We start from the raw sequence: 12,439 nt of genomic DNA, 5'->3' as shown, positions 1-12,439 counted from the left end.
GTCATACAGTCTCTCTTTTAATTGTGAAGCTGTGGGTTGTAAATAGTTCCTTCATAAGTAAAAAAAAATATATGCTATAATACGTTTTGAGTTTCTAAGCTACTTTAGTGATAAATCACAGGACAGCGCTGACAACTAGTTTCTGTGCGAGCGATCTTCACGTTTTGCGCAGCTACTGTTTGTATGAGTGTTCGTGCCACTGTGCAGCTGCGCGAGCATGGAAGCTCGGAATAATATACATCCCATCGTCTAAAATTGAATTTCAAAACTGGCAAACCTTAAAACAAATACAACTGACAAAGTTTAGTGAAGATGCAAGGCTCACCGCTCGCGCACCATCAATGCGTGCTGAACCGGCGTTCACCTCCGTGTTGCTTTTATGCCACTGACTGGATGGGGTGGAGTCACGTGGCTACACACGCAGTAGTATGTTTTTAAGAGGGAAGTATTAACAGGATTATAAAACCGAAATAACTGACATAGGTAGGACTTTATATATAAAAAAAAATTTAAATAATCTCATAACATTTTTTAATGCAGTTGTAATTTTTCAGTGTAAATGATTTAATTTTATTGGTAACAGTCCTATAGTGTCTTATTCTAATTGAATTTATTGATCAAATTTAACCCTCTGGGGTCAACAAAAGCGTGGGCGCATTTTGCTGGATTTTTCACATAGAAGCAAAATCGACTTAAAATACTTTGTCATTTATGGTCAGACAGATAAAAGCAAAAGGTAAAAGGTCAACTTACGATCAAAACGAAACGTGCTTTTGTAAAATAAAGAAAGCAAACGGTGTGCTTTCTGCTGTCTCGGTCTCTGTGAACCTTTTTCTCAGCCTTGTCTCATTGTTAAAGGTGCAATATGTATAATTTTCTGTCCGCTAGAGGTCGCTAGAGGCTTATTCAAAACAAAGGCGTAGCTTGATGACGGCAAGTTTGAGCGTGGAATCTTGGGACATGTGGTCTTCACATCACAGCCGGTGGAAACAATCGGGATAGGACTCAGGAAGAAATCATGTTCATGGATGTGATTATTAACGATACTGTAGTATGAAGCAGAGCAGGGCCGAGTGTTGTGGGAGCTGAACGAGGCTGCTGAACGAGGCAGCTGGAGCGACGGCGCAACACACTCCGCAAGCAGTGGAACTTTTATTATGCCACAATCGCCTGCGCCGCTTCCGCTTTTCCGGTCATGAGTATGAGGTAACACAGCTCTGTTTATTATAATAGATACATTTGAGTGTGTTGAAAATTATGTTATAAGGTTACTCTGTGCGTTCACTCGGAGGCTGCTGTGAGACACTTGTTGCACACTGCAGTAAGATAGATCGATTTTAGAATGTCATATTAAATGCTGGATGGCTTGTGTTGATAAATGGCATGCAATTAATTTTAAAATGTATGATGGAGAAAATTCTGTATTACTGTTACTAAAAATAAAGCTGCATCTGATTATGCTATGTTAGCTACTTGACAAAATAGTGTTTTTCTCTGAGGCATGGTAAAGCATGGTACTCTCAAAAAAAAGAAAATTAGATTTAAACAATAAAACTAAACGTGTTGAGCTATATAACAATTAGTTATCTGTCTATAAATGTAACCAAACAGTTGTTCTCTTGTCTATTAAAACATGTAATATATTAAAGTGTCTTTGGTGTTTCCATGGTTTTTACAAAATAAAACCAGAAAACCGAGGGTAACGCGGGTATGACACAACTGACAGGTGACTCCTCACAAGTCCCGGAGCCTTGGTTAAAATTGCAATTTTCTTACGATTTACAAATAGTTGGAAACATTTGGGATATTGTAACTACTCAAGTGAACAAACTATATAACACTGGCCTAGTGGTTTCTGGATATTTTACTGCAAAAATCTCACATATTGCACCTTTAATACATAGGAATTAATACATAACTTTCAACTTTCAAGAGTAGGGCTGGGTGTTATGGCAAAAAAATAAAATCTCAATTTTCTCAAAACGATTGACAGAGTCACGATTTCAATTTCGAATTTGTCAACTTAGATGTTTAACTATTCAACTTAAAAATGTAACTACAATATGATTCAAGTAACATTCTCTTTATTAACCATCTGGTTTAAAAATGTTCTATTCCAAGTGCACAACACCTGAAGTGATCAACATGGTGTAAGTGTAAAACAAATGACTTATTTGTTAAATATCTTTGCAGAAAATATGCATGAAATATGAAACAAATGCTGTACAAACTTATCTTAAACATCCTATATACTCTGAAATAATATAAAATATTAACCGCATAGCAACATCCTAGCAACCACATAGCAACACCATAGCAACCAGCCTGAGTACCCTAGCAACCACATAGCAGTACCCTAGCAACCACCCTGAGTACCCTAGCAACTGCATAGCAACACCCTAGCAACCACCCACCCTTTTTTTTTTTTTTTTTTTTTTTTTATAAAATTGCCTACAAAATCTTCAAAATTTAAGCTTTAAAACTACTTCAAACTTTGTGGTCAGGCTTTCTCAAGCCAACTTAAAGTTAGTCTCAACCAACTTTTTTATCTAGTTTGAAATATAATTCTTTTGAAATGATGTAACACTATCTAGTGTAAGTGATAAATCCTATTTGACATTTGTGCTGGCTAATGTAAACAGGGCACCATACAGACTTTATCAAAGAATTTGCTGATTTTCTATGAGTTAGTACTGGCTGCAGATAAAGTCCTATTTGTTGGCGATTTTAATATCCATGTAGATTAGGGCTGGGCAAAAAAAAAAAAAAAAAAAAAAATTGATTTTTCGATTAATCATTTTTTAAAATGTGATCGATTCGATATCGATTTTCAAAAGCCATGAATCAATTTTTTTTTCGTATTTATTTCTGCAAACATTGAACATATCTGATTGACGTTTATCTTATTACTAGTCTTCTCCACTAGATGTCATCCTCTTATTTAACTTGCACAATATTACAGTGGGGACAGTGTCATTCGTTCAGTGCTAAACATGGATGCAGATGCGCCTTTCAGCGTGAAAGACGTTCCGGACAGTTAAAGAAACTGTCATTGTCCCGATTGGGCCAGCGCTGCATGGTCACTAAAGTTTATCACACCCCAAGCCCTCACAGCTGCGCGCCTCAAACAGCGTGCAAATAATAAAATGAATTCTCTTTCACCTCTCTTTGTACCTAAATGGACAAATTCACACAAAATTATCTCAAAATGCCCGCCTTTGCGAGTATCTAGGTAAACGTAGTCAGTTACGGTTATGGTAAGCAGTGGAGAAAAAAAACGCATGTGTATCATTATTGTATCCGTGCATTAATCTTAAAGTGACAGCAACCTATTATTCCTGCAGCTGTCTGTTTTAATTAGGGCTTCACGATGCATCGTTTTCGCATCGAAATCCAGGATGTGCGATGTCTTAAGCTTTATTTTTCGTTAATTTAGCCATTGTATCAAATAAATACCTAGTGTTGTGTTTGTTTTCCTCTAAGAGAGTCGAAAAATAAGCAGATCTAGCAGTTTTAAGGCCTTTCTGTATGCAATAATGCTTGCTTTCCACAAAATGCTAAACATCTCTAGTTTTCTTTTCTTCCAGCTTCGCTCCATTTCTCGGGTTGCTCTGCATCTGACTATTTTCCTTAATCTTCTTTAAGTGCAAAGGAGCAACTGTCTAAAGTAGGGCTGCATGATTTATCATGATTAAACCACACGCGATTTGGCAAAGGCTGCAATTATTTTATATGCAGCTTGTCAGAGCTGTACGGCTCTGTGGTCAGTAGTAAATGCTTCTCCATCTAAAAGCCAGAGGGTGCTTTTGCGCAGAAACTCCAAATATGCCCTGCAGTAGAAGTATGGCATTCCAGAAAACCCCTAACCCTATACTACTATTGCTGTAGCTGAATAAACAGAAGATTGAAACGCTTTGATTAAACTTGGCTAATAAAAACACGACTGCCTTCTGTGTATTCTGTGTAGGAAGCCACATCATCGCACAGGAGGATGCTCAACTGTCATTATAAATTGAGTTTGGAGTAAAAACATATTAAATGTTGTCTTTTGTTGGACAAGATGTTAATAAATGCTTCTCATGTCTGAAAAGATGTTTCATGTGTGTTGCTTTTTCAAATGTATATTATAAGCGACTCAAACTTGCAGTGCTTTCAGATGGATTAGCATTTAGAGCCATACCTTATTGACAAGCTGCACATAAAAAAAAATAATCCCAGCCTTTGCGATTTCATAATCGTACTAAGAATAGTGTTTAAGCGATAATCAAGTTCAATGTTAAGTTCAATGTTATTTTTCGTATCATGCGATAAATCGTGTAGCCCTAGTCAAAAGTGCTGGAAAAGAGAGAGTAAATAGTTTTTGTTGCAACATCAAGTTCTTCTAAGCTATCTGGTATGCTGAAGTGATGAAACTGATCAGGTAGATTTTTTATAATGCAATCATTATTGGTAAAAGTGATAGTTCTACCATATTTGCAACGGAGTCGGTTTTGCAGGCTTAGATAAATAAAGTATACACAAGACTAGATAATGATCTGAGATGTAATTGCTTTGTTTCAAAATTTCAACGCTATCAACATTGATTCCATGTGACAATATTAGATCTAAAAGTATGATTGTGTCAGGACCCACACTCATTGTCGCATTTTGTCTAACTCCAATAGATTTTACAATGTCTGTAAATGCCAATCCCAATGCGTCTTTTTCATTCTACATTAGGGTTGGGTATCAATTCAGATGTCCCAAATCGATTCGATTCCGATTCACAAGGTCTCGATTCGATTCTCGATTTCGATTCTTGATTTTCAGGTACAGAAATTGAATAAAGTAATCAAATGTAAAATAACACCGCATATAATCTTCACTGTACAAATGAAATAAAGGTTAATCCTTATTAAAGTTACAAAAACGTTATTCAGTGAAGAGCAGGGAGTGATTTTCTCTTTGTCTTTTGTAGTTTGATTAACATTAAAACTAGGGCTGCACGATATTGGAAAAAACTGACTGTGCGATATTTTGTTTTTCTGCGATATATATCGCGATATGAAAAAATTCACCAGATGACTTGATTAGCTCTATTTGGAAAGAATGAATCATTGGGGTGATTTTGTAGGTAAGTGAATACGCATAGAAAATAATGAACAAATTACAAGCATAGATAAATATAAGAGAACAAAAGATACAAATTACATAAATAGTGCTTTATATATTTCAGGTAAGTTTAACAGTATTCAAGTACAGAAACTGAATAATCAATTGTAAAATAATACTGCATAGTCTGCATAGTCACTGTATAAATTAAATATAATTAATCTGTGTTAAAACTACAAAAGTGATTTTTCTCTTTGTCATTTGTTGTTTGATTAACATTCACAACAGATAGCAGCAGGGGCTTCTGTCACTTTAAGCCCAAACACATACTGTTACACATCCGTTTTTCTTTCTCAGTTGTTTAGATCACCTAAGCCGTAATCAATTGTGTTTATGAGGATAGGCGATCTTTTACGTGCATTTTAACTATTTTTCTGCATGTATGTGTCCGTTCAGGCACAAATAGATGCAGAAGAGAACGACATGCGGTGTTCACGTGCATCTGCGCGGCTTTGTGTGCGCGCACATTGAACAGTTGCCCGTTCAGAAGTTCTCTTTCGCGTCTTCGTGCACTCAAATGGTTTAAAAATCACTTGAATGTTTAAACTGACAGTACCTAAAACATGTTGAAATGATAAACTTTCATTGTATGATGGTCAAACAATTAATCAGAGAATTAACTCCGATTGTTTTCAGACAGCACAGCAGTTATGACTTTATGAACTTCTTTACTTGCAAGATTGACAATATTAGAGAGAAAACTATAACCATGCAACAGTCTACTACAGCAGTGTTTCCCCAACCTTTTTCTTTCCACGGCACAGTTTTGATAAGTAAAAAAAAAAAAAAAAAAATCCCACGGTACACCACCATGCACTAAAACAACATTGCACAGACATGCATTCCTTCAAATGGCATATTAAAACCGGATATTATATTAAAAGTAGTACTCACATTTAATGTGAAACTTGAGCTTAAGTCAGGTATGAACATAATAAGGTCATACTATATGATGTTGTTGGTGATGATGATAAAACAACAAATTTGCATATCGACGCTGTTGGTATTGTGGCTTTATACATGTCAAACACGTGCATGTGTCATTATAATATTAATATTTTATGAAAATCAAGCTCAGATGGAGTTGCGAGGTTTTTGAGCAGCGAATTACATTTTGTCTGTCACTGGAATAGCCGCATCTGAGACAGTAAGTGCATTCGCATTACACCTTTTCATAGGGCTGGGCGATTTTTACAATTAATTCAAATTTAATGTTTTAAATTCTGCTCCTCATGTGATCTTGCCATGTGCGCCCCTTGTGATTGTGTCATGTTTTCATTGGTTGATTTAGTCATGTTGTTATCAGTTCTGTTTTGTAATTGGGTCATTGTCTTGATTGTTCACAGGTGTTCCTTGTTTGTAATTAGTCTCTTTGTATAAAAAGCCATCATGGTTCATTGTTATCTTTTCTAGCTTTGTTAGTGTAACCTGCTGTTGCTGAGTGTCTGTTATAAGTCAAGTCATGTCTTTGTTTTTTGTTCATGTTTTGGATCTTATTAAAACTGCACTTGGGTACTTTGCAACTTGCCTCCAGTGGACTTTGTTACAGAGATATAATAGATGAAATGGGATATTTAACCCCTTAAGCCCTGAAGGTATGAGTTTTTTTTCTTTCTGAGTGACATACAAAAAAAGTAAAGACTCGTAACTCCAAAACTAGCAATTAAATATTTAAAAAGTTAAATTTAGACATTCTAATGCTGAGAAACTGCTAATAAACAGCAAAAAAAAAAAAAAAAAAAAAAAGTGTGCTCAAGGGAAAATTTACATATCTTTCTAATTTGACATGCAATATCTCATGAAGGAAATAAGGTAGGGGGATCATTCTTTTTTTTGTTGATGTTTCTCTATATGTGAGCTGTATCTGGATCAAATTGTGTGGTGATCTCATAAAGAAATCAAAAGTTACAGCATTTGGAACAAAGGTAGGCATTTTTTTTTTTTTTTTTTTTTTTTTTTTCCCATCACTCTGAGTGACATGCACAAAAATAATGACTCATAACTCAATCTCTAGCAAGGAGAGTCAAAAGGTTGGTATCGTTTGAAAGAACTTTACATTTTTAAATAAAAAAATAAAAAATAAATTAAATTTGGACATTCTCATGCTGAGAAATTGCTGATAAGACAAAAAATAAAAGTTTGCTCAAATTTTACATAACTCAGGAAGGAAAGAGGACAAATTTTATTTTATTATTTTTTTTTTTTGATGATGTTCCTCTATATGTGAGCTGTATCTTGCTATATTTTGTGGTGATCACAAAGAATTCAAAAGTTACAGCATTTGGAACCAAGGTAGCCTTTTTCGTTTACCCCTTGTCGCCCCCTAATGGGCATTTTTAAAATCGTTCTTTCATGTGGAGTACCTTGTGATCGACGCATGGGATTATGTTGATCTTGGACTCATTTCAATCAGGAGCATCCACTGTACAGTAATGATGTGCCATTTTCTACAATCAATGCATGTTTCATGAAGTTATAAGCAAAAATGCCAAGTGATAGCTACATTTTAGTTTTAGTTAGCATCGGTGCGCCTGTGGGGTTTTATGTGTTGTAATTACATGAGCAATATCTTGCGATCGACTTAGTGGATTATGTTGATGTTGGACTAATTTTAATCGTGAGAATCTGCTGTAAAAAAATTGTGTCCAATTTTTCACATTTAGAGCAGGTTTCATGAAGTTACGAGCCAAAACATGACAAATGCTGCATCGGTTTATTATTTACATATGGGTCTTGCGGGGCTTTACGTAAAAACTCACTCAAGTTTAGTCAAAGCTCAAAACAAAAATTATGCTTGTTGTATTCTACTCCATGAGACCTTTCAAACGACATATGACACATGATTATCTGAGCTGTATGATGCTTTTGACACATTGGAGTACATAGTACAAAAAATATTTCATAATGATTTTTTTTTTTTAAACTCAGCAGTACTTAGGAGTTAATCAAAGTGGCTACATTCATTGTAAAGTTCAGACTCTAAGCTTTCAAATGACACCTATTTTGTAAAGATCATGGCAGAAGTTTTGAAAAATATGATTATTAATTATTTTGTATCTATGTGGTGCCCCCGGCAGTACACTCCATTTTAGAGTGATGACTCAGCACTCCTTGAACAAAATGGTTGGATGCATTAAAAAGCTGAGTTTCTAAGCTTTAAAATGATAGTTTGTGTTATTCCTGTCAGTGGTTGCTTAGTAATTTGATTATGAATTTTTTCGCCTGGGGGCTGTCCCGCCGGTGGGACACTTCCGGCTTAAGGGGTTAAAAAAAAAAGTAGCATATTGTCTACAACTAGACAGGAAATACCAAACTAAGACTCTTCTCCCACTCTTCAAATATATAAAACATTAGCCTTTATAGACAGTGTTTCTTGAGCAAAGAAAACTTAATGTTTTACATGCATTTTGACAATTTTTTTGCATGTGTGTGTCCATTCAGGCACAAATAGACTTGAAAGAGAACAGCATTCGGTGTTCACATGCATCTGCGCGACTCTGTGTCTTTGTGTGTGCACAGAAAACTGCCACACATTCAGAACAAAGTTATCTTTCAAATCTTCGTGCTCTTAAATGATTTAAAATCAGCTGAATATTTAACCTGACAGGACCTAAAACATGTTCAAATGATAAACTTTAATTGTATGATGGTCAAACTATGCAATTAATCCAAGAATCAAGTGCGTTTTGAACCATGGTGTCTGGTCCATACAGATTAGCGATCCCTATAGCTACTTGACATCACATCCTGACATGTGACTAATCGCAGATGTGCACATCGATTTTGATGCTAAAATAATATATTGTGCAGCCCTATTTGACTAACAATTTAAAGGTTGCAAAGTTTTGTCACAAGCTCTTTTAAATCCTTTTCATTGGTTAAATATTTGTAAAAACCCACATACAGGCGTAAAGGGTGACCAATAGCATAGTTTTTTTTTTAAATAAAATGAAATTGACGAAATAAAGAGATACAAGGTTTCTGTCTGACAGCAACATGGCATTTGGCAATTTTCCACGGCACACTTGACTGCACAGTGGTTGGGTGGGACCGTATCATATTAGACAGTGCATTTTAGTGTCCCTGAGGGAAAAACTCCATTCATTCTTTGCTATAAGAGATGAGGAATTGTCTAAACTCGTTAAATCATCTAAATCAACCACACATATGTTAGACCCTATACCAAATAAGCTACTGAAAGATGCTTCCAGAGGTCGTAGATCCTCTTCTCAATATTGTTAATTCATCATCATTAGGATATGTAGAGAACTTTTAAGCTGGCTGTTAAACCTCTTATTAAAAAAACAAATCTACACTTACTGTTAAAAATACTAGAAAAGGCAGCATCCTCACAACTATGTTCCTTTTTAGAAAGAATTGGTAGACTCGAAAATTGCGTTGACATTAGAGGAACTGCACTGGCATGGTTCAAATCATACTTCTCTGACCGTTACCAATTTGTAGCAGTAAATAAAGAGGTATTATATCAATCACAAGTTTAGTATGGAGTACCACAAGACTCAGTATTAGGACCATTGCTTTTCACCCTGTACATGCTACCATTGGGAGATATCATTAGGAAGCATGGCTTTACGTTTTCACTGTTATGCTGATGATACTCTGCTCTATATTTCTTTGCACCCTGATGAAACATACCAATTCACAAAATTAACGGAATGCATAGTTGATATAAAAAATTTGATGACTAGTAATTTCTTACTACTTAAAGTTCACCCAAGTTCACCCAAAAATGAAAATTCTGTCATTAATTACTCACTTTCATGTCGTTTATTGATCTTCGGAACACAAATTAAGATATTTTTGATGAAATCCAAGAGCTGTCTGACTCCTCCATTGACAGCAATTTAACCACCACTTTCAAGGTCCAGAAAAGTACTAAAAACATCATTAAAATAGTCCACATGACTGCAGTGGTTCAACCTTAATTTTATGAAGCGAAGAGAATACATTTTGTGTGCAAAAAAAAAAAAAAAAAAAAAAAAAAAAAAAAGACGTTATTCAACAATATCTTCTCTTCTGTGTCATTCTCCTATGCTGTTTACGTTCAGCGCTTCCAGGTTTTACGTCAGAACACCGACTCAGTATTGGCCAGCTCCTGCATCAGCATCACACATTCTCATTACTGGCCAGCTCCTGCGTTAGTATCACACAGGTTGTTGACGTGACATGGCATTTTCACTGTCACACATGACAAAAATGAATGTAATTAGTATCGTCATCATTTAAAATGCAGTAAATGATTAAACATTTATTTATTTGTTTTATATGGACCTGTTGTTAAAAAAAAAAAAAAAAAAAAAAAAAAACTGCATTGTTATTAGATTTTTTTTAAATTTTTTAGCCAAATCTCAAAATTGTCCTATGGTGTGACTGTCTCAAGCATGGTTCAGTAAATTACAACTTTTATAAATTAAAAAGAAAAAGCATAAAAATGTTAATAAATACCTCACGCATAATACGCATAATTTTACAAGTGTCTATTTTAGTAAATGGCAATCATTTTTTTTCATAAATATATTTCTAAAAGCATAGGATCTTGATACATTTTGTCACAGAAAACTATGTCCTCCGGTGTGACAGCATATCCTGACATTAAATTGGGCAATTCCACATATATCTTTAATTAATTGAAGGAACCCATTCAAGATCATGTTACTGAAGCCCCTTGTGAAGCCCATGACATGTGCACATGGTTAGTTTCTGTCTCAGAATTGTTCATATATTTAACTTTTTTGGAACCACTATAAGTGTGTTAAGTTTTGTTGTCCTTTGGTGTGACACCCCTAGATTATATTTTTTTAATTAAAAATGTACGTTAAATTACATAATCATGGAAAATTATGCAGATGTGTCTTGCTAACTGTAATGGTGCCATAAAATGAAAAAAAAAAAAAAAATGATGCCTTTAAAAGAGCAGCCATATACTTTAAAAAATGTAATTTTTAAAAACATGGTTGATGATGTAACAAAATGAAATGTTATTTCTTCTTAAACAAATGAATTACATTAAAAAAAGATTTTGGGGTGTTAAAGTTTCAAAGATATTTGCTCTCTCAAGGCGTCCCCGCTCATTTTGTTGATTAAAAAAAAACAAAAACAACATTGTTTGTATCAAAATTAAATTTCCCTTCTTTGACACTTTCAAGGTTAAATAAAAATACTTTAATGTAATACTACTCACTCTCTTTAATGCAATAACTACCATTTTTGTCCTTTAGTGTGACAATGTCCTATGGTGTGACACATAAAAGAACCGCAGATTTGTCTGTATCTCAATATCTTGCAATACTCTGCAATACTCAAAGAACAGTTGAGTATTGCAGTAGGGGAGATATAATCATCACTCATCTTAAAATGGTATAATTTTCAGCAGTTTTGAAAGGATGACAGCAAAAGTTTGCCTCGTATTTATTGAAAATGTCCAACAAGTCCAAGTTATGGGGAAAAATAATATTATTCATAATTTAATATTAAATAAATAGCACTATATGAAAATAAGCATCTAACAATAAAGATAAATCTCTCTCATGCTATTTTTATGTTATTAAGAGTTTTTTTTCCCTTAATTTTTGCTATGTCACATCATAGGACACATTTACAGCACAGTTCAGTAAAAATGTTTAAAAAAAAAAAAAAAACAGCGAATGAATTGACAAAGCTAGTGACCCCTCATATTTTCTCACACATCAGACTTCACACTACAAAAATATATGTATTTTTTCTTCAAAAATAATGTTTTACAAAAAAAAGCATTTTTTACTGCCTATTTGTCAACTACCCACACACATGCATTGTGGTGCTCACGTGTACAGCGTCGGCCAATATTGAGCGGGCATTCTGACGTAGAACCCAGAAGCGCTGCAGTGTGTGTACAACGTCAACATCATAGGAAAATGTTTTGTTTTTGCGCACAAAAAGTATTCTAAAGTATTCACCCGGAACCAGGAACACTTCCTATAACAACCTGTGTACCTGTTACATCATAAGAAGAACAGCATCTATGTTAATATTAGTCCGTCTCATCCTCCTCCCGAGGATACCGTAGTCAGCTGGATCCGGCCCATATCTAGATCAGATGGTGGACCCTGCTCCTACACACGACCATAAACGTCCCTGAACGTCAGCAGAGACCAAGTCTACTAGACAATCCCCTATGAAGGCCTTATCGACATGACAGCCAGTGGCACAGATCTTCAACAAAGACCACAAGATCCAGACAGGTCCTCCGCACAGACCCTTTGGCCAGCATCGGCTCTATACCAGTGTG

General features: G+C 35.0%; 1 protein-coding gene across 8 annotated transcripts in view; it reads right to left on the bottom strand.

Annotated features, from left to right (window-relative positions):
* LOC127514118 (male-specific lethal 3 homolog) overlaps positions 1-12,439 on the bottom strand; it is a 180,342-nt gene that overhangs the window by 163,495 nt on the left and 4,408 nt on the right. The gene's annotated exons all lie outside the window — the stretch shown is intronic.

The sequence above is a fragment of the Ctenopharyngodon idella genome, chromosome 1, assembly GCF_019924925.1.
Source record: "Ctenopharyngodon idella isolate HZGC_01 chromosome 1, HZGC01, whole genome shotgun sequence".
In the NCBI taxonomy this organism is placed as follows: Eukaryota; Metazoa; Chordata; class Actinopteri; order Cypriniformes; family Xenocyprididae; genus Ctenopharyngodon; species Ctenopharyngodon idella.
This window is presented reverse-complemented; position numbering and strand designations above follow the sequence as displayed.